The following is a 15999-nucleotide window of genomic DNA, read 5'->3' on the forward strand; positions in this document are numbered from 1 at the left end:
TGAAAACAAAGGAAACTAATAAAAATGATTGATTTAGAAAACAAAGGTAAAATGGAGAGAATCAAGAAAGCCAAAAGAGAATTTTAAAAATACATAACTACCAATCCAGTATAGATTAAAATATAGTAAGAGAGTACCATCAAATAATTTATATTGATAATTCAACAGCTTAGATGAAATGACTGTTCCTGAGAAAATATAACTTACTAAAATATATCAAGAATAAAAAACCTAAATAGTCCTATAACAATAAATGAAACTGCAAAAATAGTTATTATCTTCTCTTATAGGAAACACAAGTACAGCAGTTATATAGGCAATTCTCCAACAGTTTCAAAAAGAGTTAATTCCAATCCTTTACAAAATCTCTGAATATGAAAAAGGAGGGAACTACATCTTAATTTATTCTGTGAAGTTAGTTTAACTTGATAACAAAACCAGATGAAGACAGGATAAGAAAGGCACACTAGAGTGTCTTTTTACCCATGAATGTATATATAAGAATTAAAACAAATTATTGGCACAATAAATCCAGCAGTCATTAGATGATTTTTCATTTTGACAAACAGGCAAACATAAATGTAACTGGAGTCCTACAGGCAGAAGAAAGTAGAGAACAAGGTAGAAGTAATATTTGAAGAGATAATGACTAAGAATTTTCCAAAAACAATGAAAAATATCAAGCCAAAGGTCCATGTCTGGAAAACCTCAGGTAGAATAAATAATGAGCAATATAGACAACAAAACCCCCAAATAACCAACCAAATAACTCCACCCACAAATCTAAACTCATCATTTTTGAACTGCTGACAATCAATGATAAAGAGAAAATCTTGAAGACATCGAGACAATAAAGACATTAAATCAGAGGAATAAAGATAAGAAATACGTGTCATAACTGGAAGACAATGGTATGACATCTTTAAAGTTCTGAATCTCAAAACTGTCAACCCAGAATTCTAGTCACGATAAAAATATCTTCGAAGTCAAGGTGTCAGGAGCTCAGATGAGCTAGAGACAGCTGAGCTGCCAGGTGTTGGAGTATCCAGTTAAGACAACAAGGCAAAATGAAAATAACAGACAAGTTTTTAATCACTTACTGTCATAGTATAAGCAAGAGGCTAAACAGGAGAAAGCACTGACTCCTCCATTCCATTTTCCCTCAAGGAATGGTGTGTCAGTTAAGGGTTAAGTGGATTAGCACAGATGTGGGGCTTGTCTCACTGCTGAGGGAGCCCTGATCAGAAAGCTCCTGCAATTTCATGGACCTGGAAGCCAGGGGCAGGGAGAGTAGGCTAGACTTGGAAAAGTACTGAGTGCTGAGTCAGTGCGGAGAACATGGCTTCAAGGTTCCCTCCCCTCTTCCCAACAAAGCGGTTTCGGCAGAAGTGTCTGATGAAGGCTTCTGCCAAGAGCCCCAGTGAAGAGGCCTCCAGAGGCACTTGAACTAGGAATGCAGATATACATACGAGCATAGGTGGCCGGGGGTGGGGGGGGTGCGGGGGGGGTGGGCCTGCGTCATTGACTGCAATTCCTTTCAGAGACTGCAATGCACAGGCTGTGCTCCAAGTCTGGTGTGGGGAGGGCAGCCAGATAAAGCTATAAAAAATTAATAAACAGAAACCTCCATTAAATAGAGTTGGGAGACCAGAAAGGGGAGCTCTCACACCCAGCACCACTGCAGAGCCCAAGAGCAAGAAGTCTCCTCTCCTTTCCAGGCAAGGACTCAGCCAAAGAAAAGCCATGGACTCTTTGTTAACTGCAGCCCTCCCAACTTCCTTTTCCCCTTTTCTTCTTTTGCTGTGTGGGGACTTGCATGTGGCTCGCCATGGTTGCAGATCCCGAACTGCAATTCTCTGCTGATCCTGAATAAACCCATCTTTGCTGGAGAAATATCTGGCAGTCTATGTTTCAGGTCCAGAAAGACTTTGTAATTGCCTATGGCCAGATCTGAAAAAAAAATCACACATAGGTTTTTAGTCAGAAACAGGACTACTTGAAAGGTAAAACAAAGACTCTATGAGACAAATAAAAGTTGAGAGAATTCACTACCAGCAGAATGTGCTAGAAAAATGTTAAGGACATTCTTTAGGGAGGAGGAATATTATAGTAGACAGAAAGTGCAACACCAAGAGTGAACCGTAATGTAAACTATGGATTTGGAGTGATTATGATGTTCAATGTCGGTTGCCCCTCTGATGGGAAATGTTGATAATGGGGGAGGCTGTGCATGTGTGCGGACAGGGGAGTCTATGAGAAATTTCTCTGCCTTCCTTTTCATTTCACTTCAAATATAAAACTACCTTAAAAAAATAAAGTCTCACAAAACAAAGAAACAAAAAACCAAACCACCACTCTTGCCATCATTTATGTTTTCATTAGTCTTGAGTCAGGGAGGCCTTAGGCACCCCTGTACACCGGCTCTCCTGTGTCATGTTTACTGAGCACCAGATGCTGTGTTAGGCAGTTAACTGACATTCTCATTAGATTCCCATGATAACTTATGAGCTGAGTATTATTTTACAGAAAACAGAAGTTTAGTTCTAGCTAACACAAATTGAGCACTTCTTGTGTGCCAGGCATCGTGCTGTTTACTTTTCACAAATTGTCCTATTTATCCTCACCACCAACCTATGAGGTCATAGGTTCTATTATTTTCCTAACTCACAGTTGAAAAATCTGAAAGACAGAGTGTATATGCCCAAGCATATACAAGTAGGAAGCATTTGTGTCAGGATTCCAAAGACCCATGCTCTAAGCACTAGCTACATGGTTGCCTGGAAAATGTGGGAATGACAGCAGAATACAAAGAGAAAACTAAAGCAACACAGAAACATGAGAAAAGCAGAAAACTGGGAACTCTTCCACCTGGAAAAAATAATAAGATTAAATGTGGGAAAACAGTGCTAGCTATCTTCAAATATTTCCAGATTCTGAAGGGGAGAGTTCCCTGAGGTGCCAGAAACCAGAGCTGACTTGGCTCACTGGGGGTATATTTTCATTTAAAGAAGAACTTTAAAGTACAAAGTTCCCTAACATCTCAGTGGGCAGCTTCAGTAGGAAGTGTTCTAATGTGCTTGAGTTAACCATAGTGAGTGATACTATAAAGGGGATTCCTGCAAGTCAGGCATGGAAAGGATATGAGGAGTCAGAACTAGGTAAGTTCTTGTTCCCTTATAACTCTCAGTTTTGATTTCAATACTAACACTACAAATCTTGGTTGGCTAAGAAAGTTGTGAACTTCTGGAGTGACAACTTGGAACCAATGGCAAAGTGCTCCATTCGAAAAAAGAGCCACGCTGCCATCTGGTGATCATAATAATTGTTATTTTTATTCTTTTGTTTTTGAGTGTTTGGAAGAAAATCCATTAATACCCATCAGTAATTAAGATATAAAAGTTTCCTTAATTGTTGAAATTTTTCCTTCAGTGCATTGTCTCTGTAACATTCCCCGCTAAAAAGGTCTATTTTGTTTTTACTTTTTATTTCCATAAGTAATAAAATTTTACATCCATATCCCTATACAGTTGTCTGATAATTTCTTTGCAATAATTTCCTAAGAAAGGAGATGCTGCGTCAAAGAATATTGTTTAATTTTTAAACTTTTGACATGCATTTTCCAATTGTTCTTCTCAGAAATATTGTGCCAACATGCCATCATTTTATAAGGGAATGTTCTTCCCTGCACCCTCACCAGTTCTACATAAGATCTTCAAGCTGTTTCTTTGCCTATTTGAGTTTATTTAATTGTATATAGATAGAATTTCCTCTTCTGTAAGTCTGTAGTTTCTGAATATTACTTACGTTGAATATTCAGATACACATTTTGTAAATTTTCTTGGTTTTCTTTTCTGCTGGTCTTTTCATCTGTTCTTCTTTACTTACTGATTTGAAAGACCTCTTTATAAAATAAAAGAGTAATACTGTATTTGAAAACACTGAATATCCTTATAGGCCAGGCATAGTGCTGCTAAAGCACATATTTGAAAATAGCTCAAATTCTGTAGTGGAGTTTTTTTTTCTTCTCTACCCCATCAACATGCAATCAAATTAAAAACAAATTAACTATCTTGGGGCTTCCCTGGTGGCGCAGTGGTTGAGAATCTGCCAGCCAATGCAGGGGACACGGGTTCGAGCCCTGGTCTGGGAAGATCCCACATGCCGCGGAGCAACTAGGCCCGTGAGCCACAACTACTGAGCTTGCGCGTCTGGAGCCTGTGCTCCGCAAAAAGAGAGGCCATGATAGTGAGAGGTCCCCGCACTGCGATGAAGAGTGGCCCCCGCTCGCCGCAACTAGAGAAAGCCCTCGCACAGAAAACGAAGTCCCAACACAGCCAAAAATAATTAATTAATTAATTAATTAATTAATTAAAAAAATTAACTATCTAATATGCACTAGGCATATCACAGTGTTGGTGATATGTCCATGCCTTATCACTCAACCATGCCCTCTTATATAATACAGGAAATAATCATAGTACCTTTATCAAATTGTGAAACTTTGTAGTGGTTCCAAGAGTCTAAGGGACAAAATTTTTATTGGAAGATCAGGACTTCAATTCAGACTCTCAAACAAAAAATATATGTCTATTTTGTGCCAGTTACTGACCACAAAGGACAGATTTACATAGGTAAATAAAACACTGCCCATCTCATTATGGGCTTACAGTCTAGTGTGTTGAAGGGGGGAAATCAAGCACGGAAAGCAATAATAATAACTACTATTTATGGTACAACTAAGAATCAAGTACTATGCTTGTTACTTTTGATGCATTATCTCTATCCATACCGCAATTCTGAGACGTGATTTTTGTCCCCATTTAAATAGGCTGGAGTAAGACTGGTCAAGTTGGACAGTTCAGGTGAAATAGGGTGGTTTTTCCTGGAAGTAGGGAGTTCAACCTGGATACCAGTGGAGGAGGTTTAATGAGGAAAACAGAAAGATGTTTAAGCTATGATTTAAATTCTGGCTCCAATAAAGAGCCTGTGTGTGACTTTCTCTCTAGGGCAAAATGCTGGGGGGAAGTGGGGGAAAGCGCAGAGTGGGAGCTTCAGGAATTTTCACTTCAGAAGCCATTAGAGTTGATTTACATCCTTTGTGAAAGGTAATCTCTTTGAGAAAATTTTCCATTTTTTTCTGCCCTGACTTGAGTAAATGAGTCATTAAAAATAATTGGAATTATGGTTAAATAGGGAACAGTAAGCTAAGTTTGCCTCCTCTCATGTGCAAAACACCATTGTTATGACAAAAAAATTTTTTAAATTAATAAATCCTTAGAAGGGCTAGAAAAGAGAGAAAATATGCCACAGGGATTACAAAATTCATATGAAGATATTGTGAACTAGTTTGACAATAAATTTGACACCTTAGATGAAATGTATTAATTCCTAGAAAACGTGACTTGCTAAAACCAGTTCATGAAAAAATAGAAAATCTGAACAAGTCTATCTATTAAAGCAACTAAATGAAACATTAAAAATCATCCCAGGGAATTCCCTGGCTGCCCAGTGGTTAGGACTCTGTGCTCTCACTGCACAGCATGGGTTTTCCATCCCTGGTTGAGAAACTAAGAACCTGCAAGCTGTGGGGGCGTGGCCATCAATCAATCAATCAATCAATTTCTCACTGAAAAAAAATAAAAATTATCCCATAAAGAAAGCTACAGGTCCAGATGACTTTCATGAGGAATTCTTCTAAGCATTTAAAATGGAAGAAACAAAAATCTCCCACAAACTCTTTTAGAGAATAGAAAAATATGGATACTCTTCACCACATTTTGTAAGGGCAATGTAACTTTGATGCCCAAACTTGATAAGACATTACAAGAAATGAAAATTATAGGGTACCATGTTAACAAAATAAATCAACTTATCTATTGATCTCTCTGTGTGTCACAACCATATTAAGTTTATTTTCAGAATGCAATGTTTATTAATATTTGAAAATAAAATTGTTGAAAACTACCCCAATGTAAGAGACAAAGGAGAAAAAACATGATAATCTCAATTTGAGAAGGACTTGGATGTAAGTATTTATTTGGAAGATGATCCTAGGAAACACAAATGAGGAAACTGGGAAAGCGAGACAAGGGTGGGAAAAAAGCTAAGGAAAATACATTAATGAGCAGGTTAATATTGTGGAAAATTGGAACTCTCTGAACACGTGTGAGAAAAATGGCTCAGAATCACACTAACAGAGGAAAGGGACGCTGCGACATTTATCCACTGATTGTCATTCCCTGCACTTCTGGCTGCTCCTTCTAGCAGCTGAGAAAGCACCCCTGGTGCTTGAGAAAGCTCTCAGGCAGAGAAGAGAGATCAAGGCTCCTGATGTGGAAAGCTGCCAGGGCAAATATCTCTTGCAGTTACTGCTGAACCCAGGTGGGCCAAGGGAATATGGGACAGGGCACCGACAGCATATGCTACAGAATCCAAGAGGATAATGTAAGAGACAAGAAGTCATGCACAAAAATCTGATAAAAATTTTAAGAGCTAATTTTTCTTTGCGGAAAAGAAATACAAATGTCAATCTAAATTATCAGAAAACACTGATATGGAATGTGACAGAGGGTAGCAGATGCAGCTCCTACGTTCTATGTCAGGGGAGCTATGGAAATGTATTGGCTTTAGAAATTATGTTTACTGTTTAATAACATAATAGGTAAGATTAGTAGAAAGTATATTATATAAACATTACGATAAAACATATCAAATGTTTTTTACCTGAGATTTTTAAAAACTAACTCTCTCCTGTCAGATAGTTATGATAATTGCTATCATCATCCCATTTTCCTGTTAAGCAAATAAAGCTTAGAGAGGTTCAGAAACATGGTTAGGGTCACACCTAGCAAGTAGTGGAACTAGGAAATGTTCCCAAGCTGCCTGACTCCAGAGCCAATGCTTTTACCCACAGTGCTGTATTATGGTTTGATGTTAAAAAGTTAAGCCTAACTAAACAATAGATAAGTGAAATAGGAAACAAATATTGAGATGATGAAGCTAAACCAAAATAAACATTGATTCTATTGAGTGTAAACAGACTACACCAAGTAGATGTAAAGATTGTCAGACTGAGTAAGATACTGAACTACATGTTCCTTATGTGAGACATACATAACTTAAATATAAAGCAAACTAAAAATTTAGGCTAAAAGGTTTGGGGGGAAAAGCCCCATATAAAGTCTAACAAAAGGAGAGCTTGGGTGGCTTGCTAAAATTAGTCAAAGTAGACTTTATAGCATTAAGTATAACTAGACTTATGAAGAGACACTTTACAATTGTAAAAAGTTCAATTCACTAGGAACATATAATAATTATTTCAGCCTAAATATCAGCAGTCATTGAATAATGGCATGTTTCTCTGTTGAGCGACAATATACTCATTTTCACTAAATCAAAACTGTAAAGGAGATAAAATATACCCCCGATCAGGAAAAGATGTCTTTATGTCTTGAAGTAAAGGCAATGCATTCTATTGGGTGAACTCTGTTCCGCAGCTTAAGTTCGGTGGCTCTGTGATTCTGAGTTCCCATGGTGTTTGAGTCTCTGATTCTAATCCTCACCAAGTCAGTTGCTGAGGCAGCTAATGTCATTCTCCCTGTCCTGTCTGGAAATTCCTGTAGCGGGAATGGACTTATATGGGTCCCAGTGTGGGAGAATTCATCACCCTAACAGCTGGAGACAATGCACTTGCAAAGTGTCAGGATGACCAACTTGGGAAAAGAAGAGGACTTAGCAGCATATGTGTTTTCTCCAGAGCACTGGCTTATCCTGATTTAAGACACAAAATTAAAACAGGCTTTGAGGGACTTCCCTGGTGGCACAGTGGTTAAGACTCCGTGCTTCCAATGCAGGGGGCCCATGTTCAATCCCTAGTCAGGGAACTAGATCCCACATGCATGCCACAACGAAGAGTTTGCATGCCACAACTAAGGAGCCCATGTGCCACAACTAAGGAGCTGGCAAGCCACAACTAAGGAGTCCACCTGCCACAACTAAGACCCAGTGCAACCAAATAAATAAATAAATATTAAAAAAAAAAAACAGGCTTTGAGAAGTCTTGGAAAGACAGGGCACAATGACTGTCTTTTGTTAACAAAATGTGATTTAAAAAAAAAAAACTTGACAAAGATACTGCTGATAAACTAATGGAAACTTTACACAGCTCTCTACAACCCATCTGGCTAGACAGACTGAAGTCAGGGTTGCTCAGATTGAAGTCAGCTTTAGAGAAGGAGGGCTCAGTATGCCCACTGGGTGTCACAAGGAACACATGCCCTTGCTCAGGTAGTTGGGACAAAAGAGCAAGACCAACAATAAACCAATAGGCTCTCAGTAATAACATAAAAAACATGAGACCTGGGGGCTCCTTTAGTGAACTGAGATCCAGACACACAAAGGTTTAGGACAGGGTAGGCAAACTTTTTCTGTAAAAAGCAAGATAACATTTTAGTCTTTGTGAAGCCATGTGGTCTCTGTCACAGCCACTCAGCTCTGCCATGGTGGCACAAAAACAGCCATTGACAATGTGTGAAAGAATGAATGTGCCTGTTCTCCAGTAAAATTTTATTTGCAAAACAGGCAGTGGGCTGGATGTAGCCCATGGTTGGCTGACCTCTGGTCTACAGGGAAAGCGAAGCTGCTCAGGGGGTTGAGCAAGTGAACTGCAATAGGCCTGGGGTGGAAAAGGGGGGCGGAATTCAAGTCTGAGGCCTGTGAGTCACTCTAGGGCCGGTAAGACTGTCCCATAATGTTGTGTAGGTTGCTCACTGCACAAGGGCACCTGGTTCAGAGGTGAGGGTAAGAGTATACAATCCAGGCTGCATTACTTTCATCAAGCTGTGTAGTCATCCTGGTGCTGGCTTGCCATAGCCTGGAGGAAAGGGCACCTGTCTACTAGCCAAACTATGTGTCTGAGGGGCTGTGTCTGCCCAGAGGGCCCCTTTGTCTAAAAGGGCACTATGTATGGGTTAACTGCATTTAGTAGGTGCTGTGCTTGTAGGTGCTAGAGAAACAGACCCTTATGAGGCTGTTAAGGAAACTGGGACAAGAGATAATGTGTCTTTTCAGCTGTCTTGACAAAATATAGCCTTAAGCAATAAATCTGTGTTACTGCATTACATGGTTCAAATGGTTCAAGCCTACAAAGACCTTAGAGCTGACCAGGTGAGTCTAGGCATTTCAGTCCCTCCCTTTAAGAATGATACAGGGCTTCCCTGGTGGCGCAGTGGTTGAGAATCTGCCTGCCAATGCAGGGGACACGGGTTCGAGCCCTGGTCTGGGAAGATCCCACATGCCACGGAGCAACTGGGCCCGTGAGCCACAATTACTGAGCCTGCGCGTCTGGAGCCTGTGCTCCGCAACAAGAGAGGCCGCGATGGTGAGAGGCCCGCGCACCGCGATGAAGAGTGGTCCCCACTTGCCGCAACTAGAGAAAGCCCTCGCACAGAAACGAAGACTCAACACAGTCATAAATAAATAAATAAATAAATAAAAGAACGTGAATTTCTTTAAAAAAAAAAAATGATACAGCAGAACAAAGACAGTATTGCAAATAAAACACTCTGACATGGAACCCAAGCTGTTAGGGGCCTCCCCATGGGAGGACTCCCAAATATGGCATGGATTCAAAGGAAAGAGAGATCTGACACAGCCCCAGAGGTTCACCAAGCCTTTGTGGAGGAAGAGACCTTTGGCTGAGTATGTAAGGGGGACTGTGGAAAGTAACACCAAACAAGGAGGTTGGGGACGTATAGTGGGTCTTGCATGCCAGAGTGAGGGAGGGAGGGATTCGCACATACCTTTTTTTAGTAGGTGGCAGAGAGCCAATAAAGGTTTTTGAGCTGAGGCATGATGAGATCAGTGATGTATTTTATTAATCTGAATTAGGGCTCAACCTCTCAAGAAAAAGAGATGGATGTGAGAGGTGAAGTAGAATGTACAGGACTTGGTAACTCTTTTAACAGAAGGAGTGGAATGTGGCTGGGCCTATTTGTTTTCCTTCCTATTTGTTTCCACCTAATCTCCCACTCTTTGGCTCCCTGTAGGCTGTAGCCCTTCAACTGAATAAAGATATCAATCCATAGTCATGGAAAAACAACATCTCCATCTGAAGGTTGCCACTAGCTGCTCTTTTTACCTCCTGGTGTGTTGCCCTGAGATCTTTTTGTTTATTGGGGAAACCTCCTGAGACCACCAGGGGAGAGTTCTAGCAGTGCTCAGGCCATCCCAGCTGGGACACAATGGATTTAGCTCCCTTTGAGGCAGAGGACAAGAAGAGTCTAGAAGTTAAGACTTAGCAGATACTCTAGAAAATAGGGCCAGGGTGTTTTGGTTCCTGCGAAGCAGGTGGTGCTCTGGGGCTCACTTGAAAAATGAATTGCATTTGGAAGGGTTCAAGGCCAAATGAGCCACCATTCAGAGGCCTTGCGACAAGGTTCCTAGTGCTTCCAAAGTGAGATTTCTTAGATACCAGCTCCTCCATTCAAATTCCCACCGTCGTAATGCCTTCTAAATCACACTGACCATCCAATCTATTCTTGAACACTTACAATTCCAATACAGGCAGTCTGATCTGTTGCGGGACATTTTTAACTAATAGAAAGTCCTCCCTTTGAGTCCTAATCCATCTCCCTGTGACTGTCACGCACCGATTTTTGTCTACATCAGAGGTGGTACAAGCTGTGTGCGTGTGTACAATTTGTTAGTCGCTATCAAAATGGCCAGCAGTCTCACTTCTAGGAATATCTTCTGCAGATATATGAACAAAAGTATATAAAATAAAGGTATATTGTGGCAGTTCTCTTTCTAACACTGGAACTATTCAAGCAAAACTTGAATCACCATCGTATGGATACTAGAGAGGGGATTAAACAGGAGATTGGACTTGACTTCAAGTCAAACTCTTGACTTATTCATCTACGGGAAGAGAGGGAGCAGGACTTTCTGGTCTCACTCATTTTCTCTATTTGTTTTTACCCCCTTGGCACAGGTCATGAGTATCTATGGAGAAGGGCATCAAGGTCAGGTCAGAATCAGGTGACTTCACATGATCCCTGAGATATTTAAGGTCATCTCTTCTTGTTATGCTTAGGTGGGAGCAAGGAGGAATCCAGTAGTCCTCCCAGACATACTGTGTTTATGGAAGCACACACTCTTTTGCAATCATGAAACCTACGCTGCCTGACTAAGGGGCAGCAGCAGGGGCCGGGGAGGCAGCGCTAACAATAGGAGCCACAGCAGGTGCTATGGACATGGCATCCACCCAGTCTTCACACTCAGGACAGATCAACTCAGTGCTGGCAGGAGCAGCCTTCATGGATCCAGGAGGAAGCAGAGCCAGCATGGCCAGGGCAGGGGCTTCTGACATGTCCCCACCTATGAGGTGAGGTCTTAACATGTTTGTGGCAATGGCTGTAAGCATCTCGTTGTCCTCAGAGGGCAATTCAGCATGTCAGCAGGAGGTACCAGTCTCTCCCCAGAGGGCAGCATGCATGTGGTGCTTGCAGGAACAGACACCACCAGCAAGCCTCTATCGGAACAGCTAAAGTTCCAGTGGTGGGACCCCTCATCTCAAGCTTGCAGACTGAAAGCTGCATGATTAACAGGATGGAAGTCAGAAGGTCTCCCAAACCATGCTGAAGCCTAGAGGGAAAGAAAGGAAAATGACAGAACTCCCAATAGAAGGCATTCCCGTCACCATATGACTGGAAGAGGACAAATCAACCTTAATATCATCCTCCTGCTGGCCCTTTGCCTGGCATGGAACCACTAGGGGTGGAAAAGAAAGAAAAAGCCTGGAGCAGCCCAAGATGCAGAGGACATAGATCCTCCTCCCATGAAAAACAAAACAAAAACAAAAAGCCATCGGCCTCAGCCTTACCGAAAAGGAGTCTGGGTGGGTGGTCAGATTACTCTTCCTTTCCTACTTTCTATTGACTTCAATACAATTGTGAAAGGCCCTGTACTCAGGTCTGGGTGGTGAACCAAGGGAAGTGAGAAACACTAGTCCTCTTCTCAAGGAGCTCACAGTATAGTAGAGTGTATTGCCATCTCTTCTCTTATTCTCTTTGCCTGCTCATGAGAATCACTAATGCTGAATCACAAATAGTACAAGGCAGATTGATGAGTGCCATAGGAAAGGAAATCATATAAAGCTGAAATGATTGGAATGTTTTTCTCTTTGGACTATGGGCTCCAAAAGGATAGGGACATAGCACATAGGTCAACTCAGTCGTGCAGTGGGAAGAAAAACAGTCTTGCTGCTGCCTACTCTGTGCCAGGCATTGTCCTTGGCACTTAACCTACATACATAATTCTCACAACAATTTTATAATAAAGGTATCATCATCTCAGTTTTAGAGATTAAGAAAATGGAGGCCCAGAGGACTTGAGTAACTTACCCAGAGACACACAGGTAGTAAGTGATAAAGCTAGGATTGCAACCTATGTCTTTCTGACTACATAAACTATGTTCTTGGCAACAGTCCACAAAAGCTAATTTAATAGGCAAAAATTGACTTACATTTAAAAAAGCCTTATTTTGACCTACAGTAAAGTTGCAAAAATAGTAGAGAGTTTCCATATATTCCTCACCTGGCCTCCCCTTATGTTAATATCTTAATACCATAGTACAATGATCAGAACCGGGAAATTAACATTGGTAACAATATTACTAACTAAACTAAAGCTTTCATTTGCATTTCATCAGTTTTTCCACCAATGCCCTTTTCTACTCTAGGATTCCATCCAGGATCCCACACTCATGATTTCTTTTCCACAGTAGTTTCATGCTAATGAGGCTACAAATAAGGTACATACCCTGCATTTTGCTGAAATCTTTCTTAATTTTATGACACAGAATGTAAATGACACTTTGTAAATGGTCTGTAGGCACTTGAGAAAAAGTTGTATTTGTACTCTGCTGTTGTGTTGTGTTTTGTTGTGTTGTGGGATGTCCTATAACCATCAATTAGGTGAAGTTGGTTGAGACTCATGTTTAAGTCTACCATGTCCTCACTGATTTTCCTCACTGATTTTCTTTCTACTTGTTCTATCAATTACTGAGATATTGTTATTGACATTTCCGAGTATATTGTAGATATGTCAGTTTCTTCTTGCAGACCTATCAGTTTTTTGCTTCATGTATTTTGAAACTCTGTTAATTGGCACACAAACAATTAGGATTGTCTTATCTTCTTGATAAATTGGCCCTTTATCATTTCTACATGGTCCTCTATCCCTGGTAATATTCTATATTCTGAAATCTAACTTGAATTATATTCATATGGCTATTAATATAGCCACTTCCAATTTCTCTGGATTAGTGTTAGCATGCTATATTCTTTACTATCTTTTTACTTTTCAGCAACGTTTATTTATATTTTTATTGGGTTTCTTATAGACAACATATTGTGTGTCTTGTTTTTTTATCCAATTTGACAATCTGACATTTAGTTGGGTCTTTTGGAATATTTATCTTTAATGTTACTATTGATATGTTTGTGTGTAACACTTTTCTATTTGTTTTCTACTCGCCCATCTGCTGTTTGCATTCTCTTTCCTCTTATTATACTTTATTTTTAATTATGTTTTATAATTTTGTTTTACATAATGATAGATTCTTAGATAAATATTTATAGTATACATCTTTAACCACAGACCACCTTCAAGTAATATTAAACTTCATGGCACTTTAAGAACCATACAATAGTAGGATTTCCCTGGAGGTCCAGAGGTTAAGACTCCACGCTTCCAATGCAGTGGGTGCAGGTTTTATTCCTGGTCAGAGAACTAAGATCCCACATGCCCTGCAGCGAGGCCAAAAAAAAAAAAAAAAAAAACCAGAACCATACAATAATACACTTCCATTTACCCTTTCCTTGCCTAAGTACTATTCTTGTCACACATTTTACTTCTGTATATGTCATAAAGCCCACAAATATGTCATTACTTTTGCTTTAAGCAGTCAATTATCTTCTGAAGAGATTTAAATCTTAAAGGGAAAAAAGTCTTATATTTGTCTCTGTATTTATTTTCCATAAATTTCATTCCTTGTACAAATCCGGATTTCCACGTGCTCTAGTCTCCTTGGGATTACAGGCCTTCCTTTAACATTTGTAGTGAAGTTCTGTTGGTAATTAATTCTTTAACCTTTTTTAGGGATGAATAAGTATTTTACCTTTGCTTTTGAAATTTATTTCTGGTGGGTAAATTGTAGATTGACAGTTAAAAAAATTTTTTTAATACTTTAAAGAAGTTACCCTTACTCTCTTCTGACTTGCATTTTTTCCACTAACAAGTCTGCTGTAATTCTTATTCTTATTACAGAATAAGAATAATGTATCTTTTTTCTCTTTCTGGTTTTTAGATTTTTCCTTTATCACTAGATTTCAGTAATTTGATTATTGTGTGACGTTGTGCAGTTTTCTTCGTGATTCTTATGCTTTGGGTTCACTGAGCTTCTTAGATCTGTGAGTGTTCACTATTTATCAAATTTGGGAAATTTTCAGCCAGTATTCTTTCAAAAAAATTTTAGCACTATCTCAATACAATGTACCACAGTTAATCTACAAGCAAAGTCAAAGATGGATGGGTAATGCTCATGATTACAATGCATTTACTTTGCACACAACTCAGACTGATGCAACAACAGGTGATTCATTACTGTGAACTGCAAATCATGATTGCCAACATCAGTTATCAGGGGAAAAAACAGTGACAGTGACTAAAGAAGGCAGATAATCTATGCTGTATTCATTTGATATTAAAAAGAGTGTTGCTTTCAGGGACTTCCCTGGTGGCACAGTGGTTAAGAATCTGCCTGTCAATGCAGGGGACACGGATTTGAGCCCTGGTCCAGGAAGATCCCACATGCTGCGGAGCAACTAAGCCTGTGTGCCACAGCTACTGAAGCCTGTGCGCCTAAAGCCCGTGCTCCGCAACGAGAAGCCACCGCAATGAGAAGCCCGCGCACCGCAAAGAAGAGTAGCCCCCGCTTGCCGCAACTAGGGAAAGACTCCGCGCAGCAACGAAGACCCAACGCAGCCAAAACTAAATAAATAAATAAAAGCTAATAAGAAGCAAGTAATAAACAAAATTTAAAAAAAAAACAGAGTGTTGCTTTCAGACCTATTTTTTGGGCTGCTGCACTGGTTTTACAGTTTTCCTCCAACCTTCTGTACCCATTATAGGAAACCGGAGATTTTTGCATCATGAAAAGGGGTTTCCTGGGACACATGAATTTCATTACTAAAACCAGGCTAGTCCCAGACAAACTGGGATGATTTATTACCCTAGGGCCAACCTTCTTGAAGCCTGACTGGAGAGCACCAAATCTACCAAAGCATGTTTTCACCCACCTCTCCAAAAGAGAGCTGATTCAGCTAAGGAGAGCACTTGGATATGGATGGCAGGAATCGGAGCCTCACAGGCAAAGGAGGAGCTCAGTAAAAGAACCCAGTAGGGGAAAGAGAAAGAGATGCACCTGTATTAAAAACGGGGATCAATGTAGGGGTTTCCAATGTGATTCTGAAAACCAACTACATGATGGCCCTTTCAGTGGAATTTATTACTGCAGTGATGGAAACCTGACAATATCAATTCTATTCCCCAGTAGACTTGTAGCCTTCACATACTTCTAGCAAAAAAAAAAAAAAAAAAAAGGTAAAAATAAATAATTTTAAAAGAAAGGAAAAGAATCCATATTTTTCAACAAGTGAGAGACAGGATTCGAACAGACAGATCAGAAAGTATCTAGAAGTTTGAGCCATATTTCCACTGATGCCAGACATATATACTGTTATGGGTAATCAGACTATGCAATGTGAAAAAAGAGAGGGCAAAGACTATAACAAAAATAGTCTGCCAAAATTTACTGTTTCAGATAGCCAAAACCTGGTAGAAACTCAATGTACTGAAATGTCTGTAGTTTTACTTTAGTTAAAAATAAGCATATTACAAATAGATGGCTAGTGGGAAGCTGCTGCGTAGCACAGGGAG

The 15999-nt window shown here is 39.9% G+C and overlaps 1 long non-coding RNA gene across 4 annotated transcripts in view; it reads right to left on the bottom strand.

Moving 5' to 3' along the window:
• Positions 1-506: 506 nt before the first annotated feature.
• The window catches only part of LOC132362647 (uncharacterized), a 64505-nt gene continuing 49012 nt past the window's right edge, over positions 507-15999 (bottom strand). For 2 of the 4 annotated variants that reach the window (XR_009502431.1, XR_009502434.1), the window contains one exon: positions 507-1950. This is a non-coding gene — a long non-coding RNA (uncharacterized LOC132362647). The remainder of the gene's footprint in view (positions 1951-15999) is intronic. The other 2 variants (XR_009502432.1, XR_009502433.1) reach the window with 1 other exon arrangement.

This window comes from Balaenoptera ricei, chromosome 3, assembly GCF_028023285.1.
Source record: "Balaenoptera ricei isolate mBalRic1 chromosome 3, mBalRic1.hap2, whole genome shotgun sequence".
NCBI classification, from domain to species: Eukaryota; Metazoa; Chordata; class Mammalia; order Artiodactyla; family Balaenopteridae; genus Balaenoptera; species Balaenoptera ricei.